General features: G+C 36.8%; 1 protein-coding gene and 1 non-coding gene across 2 annotated transcripts in view; one reads left to right on the top strand and one right to left on the bottom strand.

The window, feature by feature from the left end:
• Positions 1-27,848, top strand: part of CPO (carboxypeptidase O) — a 108,133-nt gene that overhangs the window by 2,531 nt on the left and 77,754 nt on the right. The gene's annotated exons all lie outside the window — the stretch shown is intronic.
• On the bottom strand, positions 1,497-1,600 carry LOC122752242. The gene has a single exon (XR_006356027.1). It is a non-coding gene; the product is annotated as a U6 spliceosomal RNA (small nuclear RNA).

The raw sequence follows: 27,848 nt of genomic DNA, 5'->3' as shown, positions 1-27,848 counted from the left end.
GGAAAAGAGATGATAAGCTGAAGGTCATAGAGTGACCAAAAGATGATTGATCCCTGGCATATTCTCCATAATAGAATTTATTTCCAAAAGAGGCCATCACCACCCTTTGATTTATTTGAACTTTGATCCTCTCTTATCACCTTTACTCTTTCTCCCACCCATCAGAAAGTCTACAAATGTATGGATAGGGGAAGAGGTAGGGGCACATTTGTTAGATGTGCTTCTGTATTTGTTAGAATGGCCAGGTTAGTCTCAACTGAGCTATTAACTTTGAAGCAGAAGAGATTAGACCTTCCCAGTAAAAAGGTAAAGAACTTTAAAAGGTTCCTCTCAGCTCTTCAGCTGGCAATCAAACTCAGCAGGCTAAAGGAATGATGGGAATGAAAGCAAACTAAATTGGAAAATAAAAGAATTTAGATGATTTCCCTCTTCTAAAATAGAAGTATACTCTCTTTACAGTGCTGAGCTTCTCCAATCACAAATCAATAATTTGTCTTTATAAGAATCATGTATAAATAAAGATGGATCCCAATAATAGCTCACACTTTATGGTTTGCGAAGAATTTTCTTATTTGATCCTTGCTACTGTCCTGTGAAGCAGGATGTACTAGAAATTGTTACCCACATTTTTTCAGATGGGTAAACTCAAGAAGCAGAGGTTAAGTGGTTATTCGGCTAATAGGTAGAAGCTTCAGGCTATGAAACCTGGTCTCCCCTGTCTTCAAAGTCCAGTTTACTGCCCCCAACACTATTCTGCCTAGGCTTCCTTATGGAAAGGGGAAAAGAAAACAAAGCTTTTAAAGCCCAACATAAAAATAATCTCATTTTCTTTTTCATGGCCAATTTAAATTGTTCAAGGTGACTGATGATTTCAGTATATATTCAGCTGCCACTTTTGGCAAATGCCACATGCTGCTGAGCAGTTGTGAGCTTCAAGAACCTTTCACTGTAAATGTGCAAGTTGATGAATAGAGAATATTCCTTCTGAAATCTTGAGTTCAGCAGAAGTAGCTTTAGGATAAAGATGAATTCTATTGACTCACGATTGGGAGGTACACTGAATTTGGAGTCAGAGGACCTGAGTTTGCATGTGGACTCAGATCCTTTGCTATTTGCTAGAATTGTATGACCCAGAACAAGCTCCTTAACATCTCTGAATGCCATTATCTCAACTGTAAAATAAAGGGAAGTGTTTTGGGGGCAGCTAGGTGGTGCAGTGGATAGAGCACTGGCCCTGAATTCAGGAGTACCTGAGTTCAAATCCGCATCAGACACTTGACACTTACTAGCTGTATGACCCTGGGCAAGTCATTTAGCCCTCATTGCCCAGCAAAAATAATAATAATAATAAAATAAAGGGAAGTGTTTTGGACAGTTTAATATTAATAAGTACTATGAACTTGTTTCAGATCTCAGATGCTATGTAACCATGGGTCAGGTATTGTCACTGCACCTCTCTGTTGCCTCAGTTTTCTTTTCTTTCTTTCTTTTTTTTTTTTAATATGGAACGCTTCATGAATTTGCGTGTCAGCCTTGCGCTGGGGCCATGCTAATCTCCGTATTGTTCCGATTTTAGTATATGTGCTGCTGAAGTGAGCACTGCCTCAGTTTTCTAATAAATAAAATGGAAAAAATGATATTTGCACTACCTGTCTCTCAGGGGTGTTGTGAGAAAAATGTTTTGCAAATCTCAAAATGTTACATAAACGTGTTTATTTTACTATTATGAAATCTTGAAGAGTGTATTTAAATATATACTCTTATATGATGCTGAGTCCTTTTATTAGGTTGGGCAACAAAACCTTCCCTGAACTGGAAGAATCCATCTGTCAACCAACAGTGATTTGAATACTGGCTAAGGATAAGGTTCTGCATGATTTCTTCTAAGAGATATTGACAAGGTCAGCCTATGGCCTCTTCCCTCATGAAATCTCAGATCTAGTTGAGGCATGATAAGATTAGCATGGAATCATAGGGTTATGGATTTAAAGGCAGAAGAGCTAGATGGGATATTGGAGGTCGACTAGTGCAACCTCCTTACTTTACAGGCGAGGTTAAGTGATTTGTCCAAAGTTATAGAATGAGTAATCTCAGATGGTAACTAGAATTTAACCCAGGCTCTTTAACTCCCAATCAGCACTCTTACCACTGTGCCATATGCATAGTAAAGACAATAAGTGTCATCTACAATTAGAGCAGAGAGAGATTACCATGACCTGAGGTGTTTAGGGAAGGCTCCCACCGAGAAGGTGGGACTTGAGCTGAGCCTAGAAGTATTGGTAGAATTGAGATAATTGGAGAGGATTGGGGAGAATGTTTGTAGTTAAGGGTGGGGGCTGCAGATTTTAAAAGTGAATGAATATACATCCTATACTTAGCAGCAAGTACTCCTTTATCTAACCTCCAAATCCTCATGGGTAATTATGCAGTCCTGTTTTCATTTCACCCTGGCAGATTAAAGTTTCAGAGGAGGCAGCAAATTCACTGAAAGCAAAGCAAGGCATGAAACTTAAAGTAGGACACAACTCAGTGGGAGAGAGCTCATGGCACAACAGTAAATTTCTCCTACACATTTGAGCTATTGCAGATATATGTGTGTGTGTAGACTCCTATACATACATACATGTGTGCACATAATAGGTATGTACACACATGCATGCATATATATATACATAAACACATATGTTATAATTATATATACACACATGTGTTTTTCTATGTTGAGATTTTTTAGAGTTTTATTTCTACTACAAGCTTGATAGAAAGCATACATATTTTGTTCATTGTACAGTTGCTACAATCTTAACTTTTTCTACTTAAATTCTCTATGCAAAGTCATTGGTCAATGGGTATGGTCACTAATGGCACAGGACTTAAAATAGCTCAAAGGTATATAAAACAAGTTAGCAGTCTTGCCCCAAGATACAAAAACTGAATTTCAAGCAATGTTGTCATGTACATGATTTAAACTGTATTAAAAAAATCACACATCAAATCATGTACCAAAATAGTTAAATTACCCATTATGAAAAATTGTAATGTTTCCATTATTATGTGTGGTATTTAACACAGATTGTAGCAGTTCCCAAAGCATGAGTTCTTCATTATTTAGTTTAAGCATCATCAGCTTTGCAGAAATACTCATCCAATCTGCCTTTGAAGAGAATATGGTTACTACTATCAAGAATAGTTATGTAATGGGGCAGCTAGGTGGCACAGTGGATAGAGCACTGGCCCTGGATTCAGGAGGACCTGAGATCAAATCTGGCCTCAGTCACTTGACACTAGCTGTGTGACCCTGGGCAAGTCACTTAACCCCAGTTGCCTCACCAAAAAAAAAAAAAAGAATATTTATGTAACATTTGAACACTCAGTATCTTTATATTCAGTGGTGTGGGTTATAATTTCATTTATTTTGTTATTTCTAACTCATCAGATGGTCATTTTGGACACTGAAGTTAATATAGATGTACTTTATAGGAAGAAAAGTCTGGTTTTCTATTTTGGTATTTAAATAGACTATTGATGCAGCACTTGGAGCACTGTCTTTTAACACATAACCTCCTAGTGCACCACATAGCTCTTTAAGACTTAAAGCTGCAGAGAAGATACCAGTCTTCCTTAGTAGAGTACCTTCCTCATTGAGGAGTTCCCCTAATCAGTGAACTCACAGGGGGCAGCAAGGTGGTGCAGTGGATAGAGCACCAGCACCGGATTCAAGGGGACCTGAGTACAAATCAGGCCTCAAACACATGACATTTGCTGGCTGTGTGACTCTGGGCAAATCACTTAACCCTCATCACCCTGCAGGAAAAAAATAGCTCTTAAAAAAAAAAAAAGAACTCACAGATCTAGCCCCTATCATTTTTGAGTTGTCACTTGAATCACTGCCTTCTCTCCTGTAGGCCCCTAGAAATGCTATGCCAAATCTGAAGTCCTTGCAAATTCTTGTTAAAAACCATTTAAATTAAAATTTTAAAAACTTATTTAAATTTATTTTGTTTTTTAAAATTTTATTTATTTATTTATTTTTACAAATTCTTTTTGTTAAATGTGGTACAAGCTCCTACCAACATATTACTTTTACTATTAAGTCAGAGAAGAAAATTAGTTAAAACCAACGGCATTGAATGATGTAGCATAGTGGAAAAGCACCAACAGTTAGACTTGGGACAATCCCACAAATACATACACCATCACTGGACAAAGTGATCATGCTTAGGAAACATTCATTCAGGAGCACAGATGTATGGAACAAATTGGGCGAGGGTAGATGTATGTGAGGGCATACAAATAGAGAACATGTATGGCTTTTAAAGCCCTTCATAACCTGACCCTTACTGTCTTTCCAGTCCTCTTATGCCTTACTCTCTGTGATTCAGTACCATCGGCCTCACACAAAGAACTCCATTTCTAGACACTGGGCATTTTCACTGGCTATCCTTCATATCTGGAAATTTCTTCTTTTTCATCTCCTCCTCTTGGCTTCCTTCAAGTTTCAGCTAAAGTCCAATCTTCTGCAAGAAGCCTTTTCCCAATTCTTAATCTTAGTTCCATTGCTCTGAGATGATTTTTCAATTTATCTTGTAAATACAGCCTCAAAGGTCTTAGTACTTTTTAAGTTGTAAAAACAAGATACAAGTATATGTTGTTTTTAAATAATTGTTTGCATGTTGTGTCCCCCAGTAGACCATGAGCTCCTTGGGATCAGGGAATGTTTTTATTTTTGTATCTTTGTTTTGTTTTGCCTTTCTTTTCATCCCCAATATTTACTATATGGCCTGGCACATGAATGCTTGTTGAATGTTTGTTGACTTGACTTAACAGGGAAGTGTGATGCTCTGAGGCCAATGGTGTCTTCTGGAGCTGTCATTATGCTGCTTCCATTGGGCTTCTTCACCCAAGCCTTGCCCCTTATTATCTACCTGATATATGTCTCTGCCCAGATATGCCCCTTTGATGCCAGGGTCTCTGCTCACAACTTCATCTGAAGGATAGAAGAAAAGTAATTAACAGAGAATTGAAAATTTACATGAAGATATGATAAGAGAGCACCTAGCTGATTTCAATGTATTTCATGTGTTGGTAGCCCAAGGTACCAATAGAATTTTTGGTGTAAAAGCTCAAACACTTTTTAGGATATTTGCAGAACCATGAAGAAAAGAAGAACTCTCATAGGTGAGGAGAAAGGCAAAGGGATTGGTTATTTAAAAGGAGAAGATGGTGGATTTGCAATAAGATTCAAGTGTCAGCCCTGCTATCTACTATTTACTGCTTTCTAGATAATCTTGGATCATTCACCATCTGTTTTCTCTTTTGCAAATGAGGAGGTTGGATTTAATGTCCTCAAATGTCCCTTCTGGTTCTGTATCTATGGTCTTATGATTCTTCACAAGGTGGTCTGATGAGTCTGGTATTCAAGGACATCCTAGAATTTTCTAGAATACAATATGAAAAGGTGTGTTCATGAGCCTTAAGGAAAGGAAAGGGCAAACACAACAAGCCAACATGGCTTCATTAAGAACAACCATCCCAGACTAATACCATTCCCTTTGCTAACAGAGTAACTAGATAGGTAGTTCAAGAGAATGTTATAGACATATTTTGTGGATGTATTTTAGCAGAGCATTTGACAAATGTTGCATATCCTTGTGGACAACATGGAAATAGTGAATTGGCTGAAAGTACAGTTATAAGGATATCGACCTGGCTGAATGGTCAGACCCAAAGCATTGTGATTAATGTGTCAATGTCCCTACTTTACCTGGAGAGAAGTAACTCCTGGATAGAGTGAAATGCTGCAGGGTCCTCTTCTGTTTAACATTTTAATCAATGACTTGGGTGAAGGCATAGATGGTATGTTTGTCAAACTGACAGATGACATGAAGCTGGGAGGGACAGCTCACATGTTGCATATTAGAATGGAGATTCCAAAGAGCCTGACAAGCTGAAATAATAGATTAAATCTAAAAATTTAATAGCGATAAATACAAAGTTCTTAATCTGGGTTAAAACAAAATCAATTTTGCAAGTATGGGGTAGGAAAGATGTGGCTAGATAATAGTTCATATAAAATTACCTGGGGGCTTTAATGCATTATGAGTTTGATATACGTGAGTTCAACAGTGTGATGTGGCAACCTTCTTCCCTGTCCCCTGCAACTCCTCTCAAAAAAACCTATCTATTATTATCTTGTCACAAATAAGGGATTTGAAAATCCCATCACCATCTACTCTCATCAGAACACATCTAGGGTACTGCGTTAAGTCCTAGGGGCCAGAATTTAGAAAAGACATTAAAATATATGATGCATCTGCAGGAGGACATTCAGGAAGACAGTATCAAAAGGCCTCAATACCATGTCATTCAAGAGAGTTAGTAGAAAAATATCTAAATAAAACAAAATAAAAATGGGATTTTTAGCTTAGAATATAGAAGTCAGTGCTATGGAAATACTGGATTCATAATCAAAAGACTTGGGTTTGGATCTCTGGCTTTTCTACTTACCTGTGTGGCCTCTCTGGGCCTTCTCAGTTTCTTTCTTTGTGGAATAATGGGTTTGTATTAGAACACCTCTAAAATGTTCTCTAAAGTAGAACACCCAAGTCCATGATTCTATGATTATGGTCTTTGAAGTAATGTCATGTAGAAAAGGCATTAGACTTGGTTGGCCCCAGAGGCAGGTGTGCAACAAATATTTTTAAGTACCTACTGTGTGCTAGGCATTGTGTTAAGTGCTGGAGAAACAAATATAATTTTTAAAAAAGATGGTTCCTGCTCTCAAGGAGCTTAAATTCTAATGGAGGAAGAAAGAAGGGAGCTGAAAAAGTGTGTGTGTGTGGGAGGCACTCATATAGGAGAATGGTGGCTAAGTTTAGAAAAATAGAAGCCAAGCTAAGAGTGGAATAAAGGAAATCCAAGGCCCTTCTCACAATGGAGATCTTGGGAAGACAATTGAGTAAGAAATCCACAGGGGAGAGAAATATTTCAGTGAGAAGGCATTTGAGTTATGGTGGTGAAGTCCAAAGAGTCAGAAGCACAACTAGGGAGGTCAGGGTAGAATTAGTAAATGGAAGTTTCATATTTCAGTTCAATATAAGGAATAATTTCCTCATAATTGGGGCTATAGTTGTAGAATGGACTGCTTGGAGAGGTAGGTGAGGCCTCCCTTCTGGAGGTCCTAAGCAGTGGCCAGATGACCATCTAGGGGATGGTTATAGAGGGAGGGAATCATGCTCCTGGAATGAGTTGAACTAGGCGACCTCTCATATTCCTTCCAAAACTGAGATCCTGTAATTCTCTGACTTCATTCTCCAAAAGCTCTTATGTCAAGCCATTGGCAAGAAAATTCATTCAAGAAAAAAAGAACGGGCTGCTCTTCTGATTCCCCTTTTTGGGAAGTGTCAGTGTTGGAAGACCATATGAGCTGCCTCAGAGGAGTTTCTCACTATCCCAGGAAGGGACTTTTGTAGCAGAGGTGTGGCTAATTCTAAAAATGCTTTTTTCAGTGCCTCAAGACAAACAACCATATGAAATTCATAAACACAATACTCCATTCATACTATAGTTTCATCAGGGATTTCTTTTAGCTAATGAGAGTAGCAATGAAATGTTGTTCAATAGACACCTCTAACTGTAAGTCTTTTTTTTTTTTTTTTTTTTTTTTTTTTTTTTTTAGTGAGGCAATTAGGGTTAAGTGACTTGCCCAGGGTCACACAGCTAGTAAGTATTAAGTGTCTGAGGCCGGACCTGAACTTAGGAACTCCCGACTCCAGGGCCGGTGCTCTATCCACTGCGCCACCTAGCTGCCCCTAACTGTAAGTCTTTTGAGAATTAACTAGGGTTTGGTTACTCTCAGGAAATTAAAAAAAATAATAATAACACCCAGTGGCTAGCAAGTGAAAATCAGCATTGTAAAACTTTAACTCTTGGCAAAAACAATATGATAAAAATTTTTTAAAAGTCTTTCTGTATTGAGACTGCCTAGAATACACATTTTATTGGCATTTTCCAATTAAATCAGATTTTCTTACCTAATCAGATACTCATGCATTCTGAAGAAACTTTGCTGTCATTTTATCTGGCCAGCACTCTTTCCATCTGGTTTCCCATAATTCTTTTCCTTTCTCTTCCAGATGTTTGGCAGTGTGTCTTAATTTGCTGTCTATTTCTTCTTCTTGTTCTTTTTCACCGCACATGAACTTTCTTAAATCACAATACTTCAGGAACAACCTAATCCTAGAGTCTTCAATTTAAACCAAGGGCAATTCTTTCAGGATCTGAAGGCGAAATAGTGATGAATACTCAGAATCCATCTCTGAGACTTCTGCAAACCGATATGTATTTTTCACATTACATGTTGAAAAACCAGAACCCCAATATGCTTAAATGATCACATAAGCAATAGACTTGGGAATAGGGATGGGAGCTCAAGAATTTCATCTTAATTCTTTTATTTTTTTTAAACTTACTAGAACTGAAGCTATTCTATCATTCTTACTATAGTCTCAAATACAACCACTATGTCTAGAAAATATGAGCTAAAATATTAGAAAGAAAATATTGGAAAGAAAAATAATGATAATAATTGACATTTATACAGTATTTGTGTGTGTATATATATACAGAGGATGGATGAATCATATATATGTGTGTAAATATATATACACATATATGTGTGTGTATGTATGTGTGTATATATATATACAGAGGATGAATGAATCATATATATGTGTGTAAATATATACACATATATGTGTATGTGCATGTGTGTATGTACGTGTGTATATATATGTGTGTATGTGTGTATATATGTGTGTGTATATATGTGTGTATATATATGTATGTGTGTGTATGTATGTATGTATGTATGTATGATTCATTCATCCTTTCATTCAGTAAGTGTTTATTAGGTACCTCCTAAGTGCTGGGTAGTATGCTTAGTACAGGGGATGCAAAGATAAAAAATGAAGCAGTCCCTGCCCTCAAAGAGTTTACATGGTATCACAGAAAAAAAATGTACTTAATATCAGCAAATACATAATGTATACAGGCATATACGAAGTAATTTCTTGGAGGAAGGCCATTACCTACTTCAGGCTTCTTCTGAGAGGTGCCAAGTGAGCTGAGCTTTGAAGGAAACAGGCAATTCCTATGAAGAGTTCCCATTTTATTTTAGAGGCAAGAGGAAACTTCTCTAGTTTCTTGAGCAGATGCTCCAAATCCTCAAAGTAGACTGGTAGTGCAAGTATTATTCCCATTTGACAGATGAGGACCAGGAAATTTGCCCAAGATCACAGTTAGTGAATGGAGGAATTGCATCTTAAAACTAAGTTAAAAAACAAACAAACAAACAAACAAACAAACACAAAACTAAAGTCAATACTTGTTCCACTAGAGTATGGCTGCTCCTTATTATAGGAACAAAAGAACAGAATTATCTCTAACACATGCCTGTTATGATGACCAGGAAAGGAACATTTGTATTTGCATGCTGAAAAGATTAATGATTCAGGTTCCTTTGTCTTTATTCCAGTGCTGATCTCCCACTAGACATTTCACTTTTGCTTATCTGCTGTTCCTTAAAACAAACTAAATGGAGAAGGGATTTAATTATATTAAAATGTATTCATTCTCTCCCTCCCCCCAATCAAGGAATTTCTCTTATACGAAGTGCTAAGCATCCTGGGATATTTCTGTTAAGAACATCTTGTGTTTCTTCCTGGTGTTGGTAAGGCAGCATAATGGGTACAGTAGTGGACTGGAAAGTAAAGAGACCCTAGTTAAATCCCAACTGAGACACCTACTAATTTAAATTCCATAAATATTTAAAAGGTATTTTCAGGGATGATCACAAAGTATTACTTCTGGAGCACAGGACTGATCACCTGTGGACCCCTTGCTAAGAGCTGGTTTTGAGAACAGGTGCTCTAGGATTTGAACCTTAATCTGCTTTGCCTCTTTTGGAGAGCTGCCCCTCGCTTTGGTCTGACTTTCCTCCAGGAGGTCATAGAAAAAATCTTGGGTCCCATAAAGCACCTCCTGCAGGCATGGATGGGGAAAAGAGGCAGGCTTTTTCTTTTTTTTTTTCTTTTTTTTTTCTTTTGTGGGGCAATGAGTGACTTGCCTGGGGTCACATAGCTAGTAAGTGTCAAGTGTCTGAGTCTGGATTTGAACTCAGGTCCTCCTGAATCCAGGGTCAGTGCTTTATCCACTGCACCACCTAGCTGCCCTTCAGGGCTTTTCAATATGTTGATTTTATTAGACCAATTGTCATCCTTTTATTCTTTGGGATTACTCTCTGGACTGGGGAGGGAAACCTGATACAATGAGAAATAACTTTTGCTTTCACATCACCTATATCAACCAAAGTATCATTTAAAAAGACAAATTAGGGGTGGCTAGGTGGTGCAGTGGATAAAGCACTGGCCCTGGATTCAGGAGTACCTGAGTTCAAATCCGGCCTCAGACACTTGACACTTACTAGCTGTGTGACCCTGGCCAAGTCACTTAACCCCCATTGCCCTGCAAAAAAAAAAAAAAAGCCAAATTAGAAGAAAAAATAAAAATGGGAAGTTAAGGGGGTACTTAATTGAAGGCAATTCCAATCTGATCAATTTAAACTGACTGCTGAGGCACACACACACACACACACACTGAGAAATGGGTAAAAGAACAGACCTCAACACAGACTATACTTATTTACTAAGTGAATTTAACAGGATAAAATAAAATATTACTATAAGAAGACTAAATGAGACTAGAAACTACCTCAGTCAGTAGATACTTGATTTTCTTTTCAACCAGAGAAATATGACATCTAAAAGAAATAACTTCTTAGAATATAAACTTGTATTTAATGTCTTATAGGAGGATGATGGTGGAAGGATATGTTGCTTTATAAAATATCAAGAGGAAAAAAATGACAGAAACCTTGGCAAGAGACACCACTAAACCGAGTCATTCTGAGGTCATTTAAGCACCAGAGATAGTGGCACCCCACTGTGACACTGACACTCAAGCCAGAAGGCTTGAGTTCAAATATCACCTCAGACACTTAGCTGTGTGATCCTGTGCAAGTGACTTAACTTCTGCTTGCCTCAATTTTCCACAATTGTGAGCTCCTCGCTTGCAGTATTATTGTGAGAATCAAATAAGATAATATTGGTAAATAGTACCTGGCACAAAGTAGGAACTGTATAAATGCTTATTCACTCCCCCTCCTCCAAGGATGAAATTTGAAGGATATAGATCAGGTGAGAAATTGAAAGCATTTGTAAGGAACTATAGAAGTGACTCAATTCTCTATCAATGACAATGGAAGGACACATGGACTCTAGGCATCACAATCTACAGTGTTTTGAATGGAAAAAGTAGAAGTTTAAATGTCTGTAGAAGGATTATTGAAATGTATTGAATTTGTGCCTAGTTCGAATAGCCTGAAGCAAAGGAAGATTAGGGAGAATTTGATAGTTATCTTCAAGTACCTGAAGGGATATTCCATAGAACAGGGATTAGACATATTCTTTGGAAGCATGGAGAAAAATATGAGCAAAGGGTAGAAATTAGAAAAGGCAAATTTAGGCTTGGTTGTTGTTGTTGTTTGGGGGGGTGGGGAGGGAGACAAACTCCCAAATGATTGGAGCCATCCAAGAAAGGAATGGAAAGTAATGGGAATCTCTCATTGGAAGTCTTCACAGGCTGAAGGCTGACATGTTGGATTTGTTTATAAGGAATTCTTTTTCAAGTTTGGATTTGACTAGATGTACACAGAGATTCCTTTGACTCTGAAATTTTGTTGCGAAATGAACCAGTGAAATGATGGTAAGAAAAGTAAGGAGCCAATCTATTAGACTATGCATACACAGACAAAATCTGTGTTGAAGGTTGAATACAATTTTGAGGGCATTGAAATATAGAATCTTAAGGTAACTGAAACAGATGAAGATAACAAATGTTGGGGTTGGAGAAATCATGGACTATATTCTCATGGAAATAAGGTGACCAGAAAGACATAAATAATTATGGTTGTATGTGCTGATCTTTTTATGAGAGGAATCTATATCTATCTTGATGAAATCCATGATGAAGAAAAAAGAAGCTTTTATCAGTGATATTCCACAGGAGATTGCATCTTTATAGTCAAAAAATTGACTGAAAGAAAAAAGAATAGGAGATTTCACTATACTTTTTTTTTGCTTTAAAAATAATTGATTGGGGGCAGCTAGGTGGCACAGTGGATAAAGCACTGGCCCTGGATTCAGGAGGACCCAAGTTCAAATCCGGCCTCAGACATTTGATACTTACTAGCTATGTGACTCTGGGCAAGTCACTTAACCCTCATTGCCCCATAAAAAAAAAATTGATTCAGTAGAGCAAAACATCACCTTAAAGTATCTCATACAACAAGGTATCTGATGAAGGGCAGGATGGTAAATATTTAATAACTGATCCTCTTGAGAAAAATATGTCTATACAACATAATTTTAAATTTAATATGTATCATCTCTTTTTGTGGTGGTGAAGAATTGGAAATTGAGGGCATGACTATCAATTGAGGAATGACTGAGTTAAGGTATATGAATATGATACAATGCTATTGTACTATCAGATATGATGAAGTAGATGGTTTCATAAACAGCTGGGAAGATATATGAACTGATGCAAAGTGAAGTGAGCAAAACCAGAAAAACAATCTATGTAGTAATAGCAGTATTGTAAGGGAAATCAAATGTGAAAGATTTAGTAACTGATCAATACAATGATTCACCACAACTCTAAGGGACTCATGGGATATAACATGCCATCCATCTTCAGACAGAGAACTGAAGAACTCACAGTATCCATTGAAGCATGTTTTTTTCCCTTTATTTTTCTTGCTCCTCCACCCAACATAGCTAATAAAGAAATATATTTTTCATGACTGTATATGTATAATGGATATTGTATTTCTTGACTTCTCAATGGATGGGTAAGGAGGTGGAGGGAGGGAGACAATGTGGAGTTGAACATAAAAATAAAATCAAAATTTAAAAAGTTTAATGTGCATCATCAACACTTTCACCATTGCTTTCCTAAGTCTAGATAATCAATGAAACAATAAAGCAAGCCCTGATTTGTTGTATTTGCCAATTTCTGAGGTTTAAATGCTCACCCTGAAAATTTAACAATCAACTTTCTAGAACCAGTACAAGCAGGCTCTAGCACATTCCTAGCATATCTCCCAAGCACGTGTAAAAATAAAATGAGCTGTTCAAACTTATAATTTCTTAGGCAACCCTTTAATTATACATATCAAGTAAGACATAAAATAGGGAGACATGTTTGAAAAAGGGATTTTACACAGTCATGGGGGATGTCCAAAAAAGAGTACAAATGGAAGAGAGATTCCATAGAGATTGTGAGGTCATCTAAATATTCCAGTTTGCAGTTTACATTGTGCTGATTGATCGGGGCCCTTCACATTGCAGAAGCTTTTAAATGAGATCTGTAATTACCCCAAAGAGTTCAGGCCAGTTATTCATAGAGGAGAAACCAAGTGAATGAAAGACTTCTCCAGTATAGATGTGTAATTGTATGAGCAATTCATTAGAACCAGTACATCAGTAAGTCTAGCTATATCTTTATCAATATAGATCTATACCTAAATTGATATAGCTATATCTATCTTGGACAGACACTAAGGGTGGATATCAGATGGGCTCAGAATTAAATGGCAGTAGGAAAACTTGTGGTATTGTTTGGAGGAGACTGAGCTGTATTCTTAAGGACTCCAAGCTTCTTGCTCATAGTTCCAAGTGTGTTCCTGGTTCATTCTCTTCTCTTTCACATTCTCTCTCTCTCTTTTCACATCTCTTTTCTTATTTATTTTTCACAGTAAATCTTTTTATCCATTTTTTAAAAAAGAACATTTCGTTCTCACTGAAAACCCAGAGCCCTTCTATCTTCTCTTCTTAAAAGGAGACCAGTTTGTATTTGTGTGTGTGTGTGTGTGTGTGTGTATAAATCCCTTTGGAAGATACATAAATATCACAAATAGTATTTAGAATAGGGGTAGGGACTGGAGCTGTGATTTTACTTATCTAAGAAACAGATAAGAAACTTCGTTTTACTAATTCAGGTCAATATTTTCTAACGTATAATTTTAAAGAGTTGCCTAGATGTTGAGAGGTTAAATGATTTTTTTGGGGTAATGAGTCAATTGTGGGGCCATATCTGAACCCAATTTTTCCTGGCTATGGTGCCAGCTAACCATTAGACAACATTGTCACTCACAGTGTATGTATCTTTTCACCATTCTCCCATGCTTTATATGATTCCTGGAGTTGTCCTTGGTCCTAGTGCTCAGTTCTTGCATCATTTCATTCAAGACATGGTCTTTCAACCATGATGTAGCAACTGAGCACCTGCCAACCCCACTACAGGGGAAAGGACCCTGATAGTACAACTTGTCTGTTTGGAATGTGATGGTATTATGCTTGCATTTTGGCTGTTCAATACTGTTAAACCTTAGTTGGATTTCCTCTAGTTTCTCAGCTTGGTTTGTCAATAGCATTCTTATTTATCCCACATTTCAGACTAAAAAGCATTTTCCCTATTCACCCTATCACTATACTCTCCATTCTTTTTTTTTTTTTTTTTTAGTGAGGCAATTGGGGTTAAGTGACTTGCCCAGGGTCACACAGCTAGTAAGTGTTAAGTGTCTGAGGCTGGATTTGAACTCAGGTACTCCTGACTCCAGGGCTGGTGCTCTATCCACTGCACCACCTAGCTGCCCCTATACTCTCCATTCTTGAACTACAATTTCTCAGTGGGGTATTTTTTTAAAAATAGAGACTTATTTTTCACTGTATTTTGCATGACTAGATTACATTTTTCAAGTATTCCTGTTGAGGGACACCAATCTTATCCCATTGTTAGCACACATGTATTTTATAAGATTTTTTAAAAAGGTACAGCTGATGTTCCAATGATTCAGAGTTGGTAAATAGTTATTTCTCTGATGACTTTTTAATGTGAAGTACCCAACATTTGGCAGATCTATTCCAATTTATTTCATTTTCCTTCATGTATTTTTGCAAAGGGCAGATTAGATTCAGTCCAATTTTGTTCCGTGAACTTGGTTTATAGCAAATGATTATTTTTCTTTCCCTAGGAAGATACAGCAGAAATATACAGGGTAATGGTGGATGTCTTAAAGAGATTATGGCATGATATTTGGTCTTTGAAAACTGAGTGAGGGATATTCAGCTAATCAAATCCCCTTTTGTTTCTATGGATTATATTAAGTTGAATTTATTATTTTCATAACTGAAATTTCTCTACAAAGTTTTATTTGGTAAATATCTTAGGGAAGTTCAGTCAATAAATATTTAATAAATACCTACTAAATACAAGACACTACACTTGGCATGTTGTATAGCACAATGACAAATAGACTACAGTGCTTACCCCCTAATGAACTTACACTTTGGTAAGAGAAATGATATGTACATTTGATAGTGTACGTGTGTATACACACACACATACACACACACACACTGGAGTATGTAGTTAGTATGCATTGTTTGATAGAAACAAAGTGATATAGGAGTTCTGAGAAGAAAGAAGCCACCTTAGGGAAGGATGGTTAGGGGAGACTTCATGGAGAAAGTGACATTTGTGCTGGATATTGAAGGACAGGCATGGTTTTGAGCAGTGAAGATCAAGGGGAAGATGCTTCAATGGGAGGCATTCTAGATGGATGAAATACCATAGGTAGTGGTGTAAAGACAGAATCAGGAAAACCATCTTAAGAGAGGAGTAAGTCCTCCCATTTGGCTTAAACGTAGGGGAGAGAAGTCGGAATACACATCAATATCAACAATGAAAATTCACATTTATTGAATTAATGAGCGGGATGGCAAATGGGATTTATCATAGTCAACTAGGGCCCTTTTAGAATAGATCATTTAAAATAGACATTTCGGGGCAGCTAGGTGGCACAGTGGATAAAGCACCGGCCCTGGATTCAGGAGGACCTGGGTTCAAATCTGACCTCAGACACTTGACACTTACTATCTGTGTGACCCTGGGCAAATCACTTAACCCTCATTGCCCTGAAAAAACAAAAATAAAACCAAACAAATAAAATAGACATTTCCATTTTTGCTGTTCATAACATATTTATGTATCATTTTTGAAGTTTGCCATGTGCTTTTTTTTACAACAGCCCTTTGAGAAGATAGTCTAAATATTAATATTTCCATTTTACTCAGTTGTTGTAGCATACTATTTTCTCAAAAGAGACAATGTATATAAAATTCTTTGTGAACTTGCATTTTAATTCAAATTAATATACATTTATTAAGCTACTACTATGTACAGGCATGATTCTAGGAGCTGAGGATGCAAAAAAGAAATTTCTCCCAGTCCTCAGGAACTTACATTCTACCTTAAACCATTATTGAAATATCATCTTGATTTCATAAATTACTGAGGCCAAACAATTCATCACCAGATGTTCAATCTACAGGTGATGAGCTTCTCTATACTTTAACTAGGTTGGTCCTTGGAGAGTAGACTTGATTTGTTGGTAGAGCCATGCTCTTTCCTGCATGGTAGGACCTGCTGGAGTAGCTAAGTGGTACAGTGGCTGGAGCACTGGGCCTAGATTCAGGAAGACCTGAGTTCAAATCCCACCTCAGATACTTACAGGCTGTGTGACCCTAGGCTAGTCACTTAACCTGTTGGCTTCAGTTTCCTCAACTATAAAATGAGGATAACAACAGCACCTACCTCCAAAAATTGTTGTGAAGATCAAAAGAGATATTTGTAAAGTGATTAGCACAGCACCTGGGCCATAGTAGGCAGTATATACATGCTAGTGATTATTGTTACTATTATTAGTGGTTGCACTCTGCTTTCATAGACCTCAAAAATTTAGGGTCATCTCCATGCTACAATGAGGCAGTGAAGTAAGGCTTTGTGAAAGATAAGACAGCACATTTGGACAATAAGCTGGGCCATGAATTAAATACTTAAATCAGAGGAGGAGAGAAGGCTAGATCACCTCTGGGAGATTGAAAAGTTCCTTTTAAAACTCCAAGCTTCTTTCATACACAAAAAAAGATCCATCTCATTACTAGTGAGGTAGCATGTTTGAATGATGTGGAATACAACAGTTTCTGAAGAATTGAAAATGAATATCACACAGAGGCAATGGAGTGGTAAACATGGTGGATGCGAGCAAGCTGGGACATGTAAGCGATGATGAACTTCAAAGAGAGACAGGACTAAGAGATACCAGGGAAATGTATGATAAGAAGAGAAGATGGAGCTTGTTGTAAGTACAGATATCAAGGAACGCTGCCAGCAGATTGAATGTATCTATCTCCCTTGGCAAATATATGGGAGGACTTAAAGTTGCATAGGATGGTCAGGTATAGTTAGATCACAATCCGCATCCTTGAAGGGAAGAACCAAATTGAAAGAATCACAGATGCATTTGAATATTTGGCTATAAATCTTAGTGATCATTAATAATTATTAGTTTTAAATAATAATTACTATTTGTAATTTTATCCCTTCCATTTTTGGTGCTTTGCAAATTACAAGTAATTAAGAATTAGTTGTCTAAAGAAAGAATGTTGAATACCCCTACTTTTCTTTTTTGATTAGTGAACAAATTTGATTTTTGGCCATAGCTTTCAATCTTAGGAAACTTCTTGGATGTTGGGATAAGATATCCTTACTTTATCTCTTTGTACCTCCAAGTCATAGAAACAATAACAGAGATATATCATAGTATCCTGCTGGGAATTTATACAGCATATCCAAAAGGGTAGATTTTGAACCTTAGGTATAGTGAGATGTTCCCAGATCCCCAGCTATAATTAAGTTAGAGCACGATGCAACTTAAAATGAAACTGGGGGGCAGCTAGATGGCGCAGTAGATAGAGCACCGGCCCTGGATTCAGGAGGACCTGAGTTCAAATCCGGCCTCAGACATTTAACACTTACTAGCTGTGTGACCCTGGGCAAGTCGCTTAACCCCAATTGCCTCACTAGAAAAAAAAATTAATAAAAATATAAAAATTAATTTAAAATGAAACTGGGAAACTATAATTTAGAAAAAAATATATGGGGATTAGTTTTCTTCTGTAGAGATCTAGAAATCATAAAATGTTCCATAGTGGACTCTACCATTTCATTTGTGCAATAAAAAAAGAAAGGAAGGAAGGAAGGAAGGAAGGAAGGAAGGAAGAAAAAGAGAAGAAAGGAAGAAAGAAAAAAGAAAGAAAGGAAAAAGGTAAGAAAAATTATTTTTTAAACATCTATATGATTTTTGGAGTGTTTAAAGTCAGAAATGTTGATTTAGATCCAATAAAGCATTTGAATTCCTGAGCAAACCTGTTACAACAAGAGCATTTAAGAAGAGAAATCAAGAAGAAACAATATGTTTACTTGTTGGCATTCTGATTTCCACCCATTAGGAGTTGCTGCCTGATTGTTGCCATGGAAACCATGCTAGTGTTCAGTCAGGAGATTCTCAAGCACAGGAGCAGTGCATCCTTGGTTGAATGGGAAGCAGGAGGCATTCATAGTCCATTAGCATTAAGGTCAACTATTCTACGTTCCATGATACAGGGGCCACCAACTATTTGCCTCTTCTAAGCATGACTAATGTGGCCACAGTGATTCCTTTCCTGAGGTTTCTAGTTTCACAAGGCTCTTTTGGAAGAAATAGGGGGAAGAACTGTCACCACCAACCTCTTTTAGGCCAAAACCTTAGCTTGCTATATTGGTCTGCAAACCTAATTGTTGTGCTTTACCTTTTTCTGCTCAATCCATTGTTATCTACACAATTAGGAGCTAGGCCATATCCAATGGCCCTATTGCCCAAAAGGTTGAAGGTCATTCATAGTTAAAAGAAGACTGGTATTAGGACTTAATTTTTTTCTTTTTCCTTTATTTGGTATTTTATTTTCCCCCAGTTACATGTAAAAACAACTTTTAATATCAATTTTTTAAACTTTGAGTTCCAATTTATCTCCCTTCTCTCCTCCCCCCTTTGAGAAGGCAAGCAATTCGATATAGATTATACATGTGTAGACATGCAAAACATTTCCATATTAGGGAGGAGAAGAATTAGACATGACTGACCTGGGTATCTTCCTTAAAATGGAGGTTCTAGAAAATAAGAGAGAATAAAAGGATATTACAAATTAAATGAGAACACTAGGAGAAAAAAATAGCTAAATACAGGAGCTACAAAATGAGTTTCTTGAGTTATGAACCGATCTAACCATTTTGGAGAGCAATTTGAAACTACGCTCAAAGGGATATAATACCACACATATCTTTTGACCCAGCAATACCACTACTAGATCTATATTTCAAATATATATACACACACGCACACACATATATTTTATATATATAATTTTTTCTTTTTTGGCAGGGCAATGAGGGTTAAATGACTTGCCCAGGGTTACACAGCTAGTAAGTGTCAAGTGTCTGAGGCAGAATTTGAACTTAGGTCCTCCGGAATCCAGGGTCGGTGCTTTATCCACTGTGCCACCTAGCTGTCCCACAAAGATATTTTTAAAGGAAAAGGACCTATATGTACAAAAATATTTCTAGAAGTTCTTTTTGTGATGGCAAAGAATTAGAAATTGTAGGGATGCCCATCACTTGGGGAATGACTGAAAAATTTGTAGTATATGATTGTGATGAAATATTATTGTACTATAAGAAATGATGAGCAAGATGCTTTAAAAAAAATCCCCTGGAAAAATTTAAATGAATTGAAGTGAAGTGAAGTGAAGTGAAAAGAGCCAAGAGAACATCGTACAAAGTAAAAGCAATGTTGTATGATGATGGTCAACTATAAATGATTTAGCTATTCTCAGTAATATAATGATCCATTATCCAAAGATAATTCCAAAGGACTTATGATGAAAAATGTTATACACCTCCAGAAAAAGAACTAGTGGAGTCTGAATATATTGAAGCATCCTTTTAAAAACTTTATTTTTATCTGTTTTCTTTCAGAACATGAAATATGGAAATACATTTTACATGATTGCACATGCATATCCTGTATCAAATTGCTTGCTTTATCAATGGGGGGAGAGAGAAGTGGAAGGAGGGAGAGAATTTGGAATTAAAAAAAAATTTAATGAATGTTAAAAATTGGTTTTTACCTCTAATTGGAAAAAATAAAGTATTAAAAAAACCTAAATGGACTCCCTGAAAATTAGAATGGACTAAAAAGAAATAAATGACTCTATGATATGATAGGAAATGTTTAAACAAAATAGAAAAATAAAAATACTAAAAATAAAAGGAAATATAAGGTATACTCCTTTCAGAAATAATTGACCTAAAATATAGTCAAGAAGAGATAGTGTAAGAATCACTGGACTACCAGAAAATCATAAACAAACAAAAAAAGCACTGGACATTATATTTGAAGGAATCATAAATAAACATTGCCCACACACGTTAGATCCAAGTGGCCAAGTGAAGTAGAGAGAATCCACCAGTTATCTCCTGAAAGAAACACCAAAGTGAAAACTCCCAGGACCATCATAACTACAATACAGAGCTTCCAGGTTAAAGAGACAATACTGTGAGCAATCAAAAACCATAAATATAGACTAATATAAACAAAAATATAAGGACAGAGATGAGAACGACCTATTAACAATGTTATACATCATGACAAGGTTAGATTTATGCTGAGTTCTAGATTTAATTCAGGGTTGGCTCAATATGAGGAAAACTATAATTTGATCGTTATAGACTATAACCATATAACTATGTTTTTATAGTTATAGACTGTGCTATTAACAAAAATGGTAAAAATCAAATAATTATATCAATGATGCTGAAATAGCTTTTGACAAAGAACAATACCTGTTTCTGTTAAAATGCTAAAAATCAAAGTAACAAATAATCTTTCTTTAATATTATAAATATATATATATATATATATATATATATCAAAAATCAAGAGCAAATATCATATATGACGGAGAAATGCTAGAGGTATTTTTGGTAAGAACAAAGCAAAATAAGGATGTCCACTATCATCAGTATTTTTTGATACAGTACTGGAAACACTAGCTGCAGGTTAAATAGAAGAAAAAAATTGAGAGAATCAGTATAGGCAAAGAGGGAAAAGCATTAGATTGTTTGTTTTGTTTTGCAGGGCAATGAGGGTTAAGTGACTTGCCCAGGGTCACACAGCTAGTAAGTGTAAAGTGTCTGAGGCTGGTTTTAAACACAGGTCCTCCTGAATCCAGGGCTAGTACTTTATCCTTTATATAACCTTTATACGTCATATAACCATATTTTAGAAAAGACACTGTGCCACCTAGTTGCCCCCAAAAGATTTTGACAATGATTTGATGATCTATTTAGAGATATCAAAAAATTCTGCTAAAATTAACTGAAACAATAACTTCAGCAAAACATCATGTTATAAAATAAACCTGGATCATGGATCATCAATTGCTCATGGTTAGGTCATGCCAATATAATAAAATTGTAACATACAAATTAATACTCTTTGTGCCATATCAGTCAAACTATGAAAATACTATATTATAGAGCTAGAAAAAAAACAATTCAACAGGTCAAGAACTTCAAGAGAAATAACAAAAAGAAAAGATGAGAAGAAAAGGAGTCTATCAGTATCAGATCTTAAACTATGCTACAAAACAAAAATCATCAGTTCCACTAGTTAAAAAACAGGAAAGTTAATCATTGGAATATATCAAGTATACAACATAGAGAACAAATGAAGATGGCATCACAGTGTTTAACAAACACACAGGCCTCATCTACTGAGGTATGGACTCACTATTTGACAACAATTATTAGTAAGCAGTTACTAGAAATTATTACAATGAGTTTGATACTTTAGATTAATTCCTAACACTAAACAGTTAGATAAACTTCAAATGGATGTGACATACATAAAAGGTGGTGCTATAAACAAATTTGAGGAGAATGAAAATAATTACCTATGGATAGGGGAAGAGTTCATGTCCAAACAAGGGATACAGAAGATAACGAAGGATAAAATGGATTATTTTGATTAAGCAAAGTTTAAAAGGTTTTGTACAAACAAAATCAGTACATTTAAAATAAGAGAAATAATTAACTGGGGCAAAATAATTTTCGCAATTATTTTCTCTGACAAAGAGCTGATGTCCAGGATATATTAGGAACTGATTCAAATACATACTGTTTCTTACAGTCTTACTGCCATTTTAAGCTTTAATAGCTAAAAATGGCACTAAGACTTTTGGGACATCCTATAGAAGAACAAGAGACAATGACCAAAAGATAAATGGTCAAAAATAAGAACACAGAAGAATTCAAACTATAAAAAGCCCTAAGGAAAAAAGTTCCAAGTCACTGATAATTAGAAAAATGCAAATTAAAATAACTCTATGCTTCTAATTTATGCCCATTAGATTAGTCTTGAAGACCTTCCAAAAAATTATAGAGGGGTTGTGATGTGTTTGGGAAGGTAGTACCAACATTGTCAAAGCTAGACATTCTTGAAAGATTTATCATTGTATATGCACATATAGGCAGCTAGGTGGTACAGTGAATAAAGCACTTGACTTGGAGTCAGGAAGACATCTTCCTGGATTCAAATCTGGCCTTAGATATTTCCTAGCTGTGTGACCCTGGATGAGTCACTTAACCTTGTTTGCCTCCATTTCCTCACTTGTAAAATGAGCTAGAGAAGGAAATGGCAGATCACTCCAGTATTTTTGTTAAGAAAACCCCAAATGGGGTCATGAAAAGTTGAACATGACTGAAATGACTCAACAACAACAAATATGCATACATGTGTATTCACATGCATGTCAATATATGAGAGCCTTGTACACTGATAAAATCATAGGTCTGCTAAAAGAAAAATTGACATGTGAGCTGTGGTCAGAGCAATATCCTATAGCACCTTCCCCCACCCCCTCATGTATCAGTCTGTTTTTTTCTCATAAGTTATTGAGAACTTCCTGGAGACTTGATTATCTCAGGGGACTAAAGGCTCACATTATTGACATCATTTCCTCATCATCTGTGTTGAACCAATCACCAGGAGCACCAAGGGTTTCTGACTTGGCTGGTGGTTCACAACAGAAAACTCAAGCAAGGGAGTTTCATATACCCAAATCAACTCAAAGTATCTTTATTGCCTATCCTTGTTAGATATCTTTCTGCTATGGTGAAATAAATCTCTCTTTTGTTTACTGTTGAGTAATTATGCTTATAATAGCTAGCATTTACATAGCACTTAAAAGTTTGAAAAACTGCTTTACAAATATGATATCAAGGGGCAGCTAGGTGGCACAGTGGATAGAGCACTGGACCTGGAGTCAGGAGTACCTGAGTTCAAATCCGGCCTCAGACACTTAACACACTTACTAGCTGTGTGACCCTGGGCAAGTCACTTAACCCCAATTGCCTCACTAAAAAAACAAAAAAAAACCCCAAAAAACCAAATATGATATCATTAAAATGAAAACCTCACCACAAACCTGGAGGGTAGGAGCTATTATTATCCTCATTCTACAAATTAGGAAACTGAGGCAGTTAGAGGTTAAGTGATTTGTACAGTAATATTGCTAGTAAGCATCTGAGGCAGAATTCAAACTTAGGTCATCCTGCTTCCAGGTCCAGTCTCATTTTCTTCCAGCATTGAACTTAAACTACCAGGGGACTGGGCTGAATCAGCTGCAGTCCATAAAATGCATATAAATACATATATTATGTGTATATGTGTGTAATGTCTACAGGTACACACATATGTATTACATGTGTATGTATACATCAACATGAGCATACATATGTATATATGTGTGTTTGTAGCTGAAGGATGTATTAAATAAATTAATTACTATGTATTAAATAAATAATGCTTAAAGAGAAGAAATTGTTGTTAAAGAATGGAATTTTTCCCTCAAAGATGGAGCGAAGAGAACTCAGAGTAAAGAGTCAGTTTCCTTATTTTAATAAAAATAAATTATTTTCAAACTGAAGAACATATTGGAGAGAAAGATGAGTGGGGGGAGGGAAAGGGAGAAATTTTTTTATATGTGTTGTCTAATACTAAGGACAAACGAGAGAAAGCAAAATGAGGGAGAAGAGGCCAGAAGCGATTGCTAGGCTATCTTAGAATGTAAGAAAAGCCAGGCATATCTTTTTGTATTTTTCTTTTTACATGAAGAACAAGAGAAATTGTAGCAGAGACTAGCAGCAGACATTAAGGAAAACTCAAGTGGTAATTTGGAAGTTTTAATGCAAGTTAGATATTTGGGGGAAATTCAATAATCGTCTATGGAAACCAGGTTTTATATAAGACAACCTGAATGTAGAGAGAAAGGATGTTTTCCCCCATTTTAAATATGAACTCAACAAGTACTGATCACCAGTGAATGGCTGTGCAGAATAAACAGCACATGGTGTGAAGGGAACTCTTAATGGAATGCTGGTCTTCTCAGACATGCACAGATGGAAAGCCATCATTGCAATTAGCATCATATCTTTTTTTTTTTTTAAGTTTATGTCTTTCTTTTATACCAGTAGTTCTCTGATATTCCTGCCCCTCCACCACTGAATCCTCCGTTGTTGTAAGGAAATACATTTAAGTGAAACCAATCAGCCCAGGGACCATGTCTGACAGTATATTTATCAATCCATTCCCCATTGCCCCTACATCTATAATGGAGAGGCAGGAAGTATATTTCCTTACCTGGACCCTAGAACAAAGATCGTTCATTGCATTTAATTGGAGCTCAGCTGTTTTTTTTTAGTATTGTCATAAACTCCTGATTTTACCAGAGTCAAATGCTACCTCAAACACTTACTAGTTGTGCCTCAATCCTCTCATCTGTAAGTTGTCTCCTATGGACCAAGTTCTCTCCCCTTTCCATAGAAGCTTTTTATTGATTGATTGATTGGCGAGGCAGTTGGGGTTAAGTAACTTGCCCAGGGTCACACAGCTGCTAAGTGTCAAGTGTCTGAGGTCAGATTTGAACTCAGGTCCTCCTGACTCCAGGTCCAGTGCTCTATCCACTGCACCACCTAGCTGCCCCGCCCCCCCCCATAGAAGCTTTAAAGAAAAAGTTCTAGGCTCACAGGGACAGATCCAAACTAACTTTAAATTTCTACTAATCTTGGGGAAATTTTGGTATTGAAAATTGAATTTAAAATAGTTATTGGAGGGAGAATGTCAAAATTTATTTTTAAAGTTACTTTTCTTTTTTTCTTTTTTCTTTTTTTTTTTTTTGTGAGGCAATTGGGATTAAGTGACTTGCCTAGGGTCACACAGCTAGTAAGTGTTAAGTGTCTGAGGCTGGATTTGAACTCAGGTACTCCTGACTCCAGGGCCAGTGCTCTATCCACTGTGCTACCTAGCTGCCCCCCTAAAGCTACTTTTCAATTTGTTCAGGGCAGATAGGTGGCTTGGTGGCTAGAACACCAGTCCCGGAGTCTGGAAGACAGTTAAAATCCAGCTTTAGATACTAAATATGTGACCCTGGGCAAGTCACTTAACCCTATTTGCCTTAGTTCCTCATCTGTAGAATGAGGTGGAGAAGAAAGTGGCAAATCACTCCAGTGTCAATGCAAAGAAAACCCCAAACGACAGCCTGAAGAGTCAGACACAGCTGAAACAACTTAACAACAATAAATTCAATTCTTTCAAGAAATCAATCTAGCCCTCTCCCCAACATATTTTTTCTCCTACATTCTACTGGGTAGATATCATATTTAAGTATATGCAAAATAAAGAGAAGGGTACTAGCAGCTGATATCAGGACAGGTGTTGTGTAGAGAAGTGACTCTTAGGCATATTTTGAGGAAAACAAGGCTTCTAACAGGCTGATTGAGGAAGGGAGGCAGAGCTAGTGCAAAAGAGATAGGACGGAGGGGCAGCTAGGTGGCAAAGTAGATAAGCACAGGCCCTGGATTCAGGAGGATCTGAGTTCAAAGCCAGCCTCAGACACTTGACACTTACTGGCTGTGTGACCCTTGGCAAGTCACTTAACCCTCACTGCCCCCCCCCCCCCCCCCCCAAAGAGAGAGAGAGAGAGAGATAGGATGTGGAGAATCATGTGAGGAACAGAATGGTCAGTTTGGCTGGACCAGAATATGGAAAAAGGATAATCCAGAATAAGGCTAAACATAGGTTGCTACAAGAGCTTTAAAAATTGAAGAGAGAAGTTTACATGTGATCCTTGTAGCAATAGGAAGCCATTAGCATTTATTGAGTAGGGGAATACTATGGGAAAATCTCTTTAGCAACTGATGGGAGGAGAGATTGAAGTGAGGAGAGACTTGAGGCAGGAATACTAATTGGAAGGCTCTTTCAATGATGTAGCTAAGAGGTAATGAAATGATGTAGCTAAGAAGTAATGAAGACAGGTTAGGAAGGTAGCAGTATGAGTAGAGAAAAGGGATGGAGATGGGAGATGTTACAGAGGTTAGTAAAGGCCTGTCAAAGTAAGTAGTTAATGAATGCTTGTTGACTTGATAAGATTTTAAAATTGATTGAGGTGGTAGTGCAGTGGATAAAGCACTGGCCCTGGATTCAGGATGACCTGAGTTCAAATCCGGCTACTTTTCTTTTTTCTTGTTTTTTGTGAGGCAGCTGGGGTTAAGTGACTTGCCCAGGGTCACACAACTAGTAAATGTCAAGTGTCTGAGGTTGGATTTGAACTCAGGTCCTCCTGACTCCAGGGCCAGTTTTCTATCCTTTGCGCCACCTAGCTGTCCCCACAACACTTCTACTCAAAGAGAATAAGCCTAAAGGGGAAAAAAGTCACTATGTTGTGGTTCTGTGCCCCTGACATAAGTCCATATTGCCATATTCTTACCCTCAAGAGCAGCAGCTCAGGAAAGCTGCCTGTGCCCAGGAAGGGGCAGCTTAGGAACATTTGCTTCCTGGGGATCCCTATTCCTAAGAGGCTTGGAAAGCAGGAACAACTTAATGGTGAACATGAAAGGCAAGACCTGAATAATAAACCATTTAGCAAGGTCATATGGGTAGATTTTCTTTGCTTGTAGGAAAAAAAAAATCTAAAGATTTACAGAAGCTTCACATTTAAAGTGTTAAACCCACCCAAAAAATCCCATGGAATAAATTATGGTAAAAGTCGGTTAAATTAGATTTTGCCTCTTGAATTCCCATTCTTTTAACATTTCAATAAATCAACAAGTACTTATTAAGCATAGACACTGTTCTAGATGCAGGGTGTACAAAGAAAAAGGGAAAGGGCAGCTAGATGGTGCAGTGATAGAGCACTGGCCTTGGATTCAGGAGGAACTGAGTTCAAATGCAGCCTCAGGCACCTTACAATTACTAGCTGTGTCACCCTAGGCAAGTCACTTAACCCCAATTGCCTCACAAAAAAAGAAAAAAAAAAGGGAAGATAGTGCTTGCCCAAGGGGTCTTATATTCCACTGGGGGAAAAAATATATAACTTGGTACACATAAGATACAGATAGAACTTGTCCTATTCTTTGAGCCATTTCTCTTATTCCCCAAATTCATTTGTGACTTTTCTTTCTTTTTTTTGTTTTTGCTTTTCATAAAAATTCTTTCACTTAGTTGCATAAAATGATTATCTTTTCCATATTAAGGTGAGTTGAGGATGGTGCTGTTTATCAATAGGATTAAATCCCATTTATTTACAATGATTGGATTGTTTAAAATTTCCTGTTTCTTTTGAAGGTTGGAGGGGAGCGGGGAAAGGATAACCAAAATTAGTCAGTTATTCAATAATCATTTATTAAATACTTATGTGATGTTTAAAAGTTTGAGAGGTATAGTTTCTGGG

The sequence above is a fragment of the Dromiciops gliroides genome, chromosome 3 (assembly GCF_019393635.1).
Source record: "Dromiciops gliroides isolate mDroGli1 chromosome 3, mDroGli1.pri, whole genome shotgun sequence".
Lineage (NCBI taxonomy): Eukaryota > Metazoa > Chordata > Mammalia > Microbiotheria > Microbiotheriidae > Dromiciops > Dromiciops gliroides.
The sequence above is the reverse complement of the archived record's forward strand: the minus strand, read 5'-3'. Positions and strand labels throughout refer to the sequence as shown.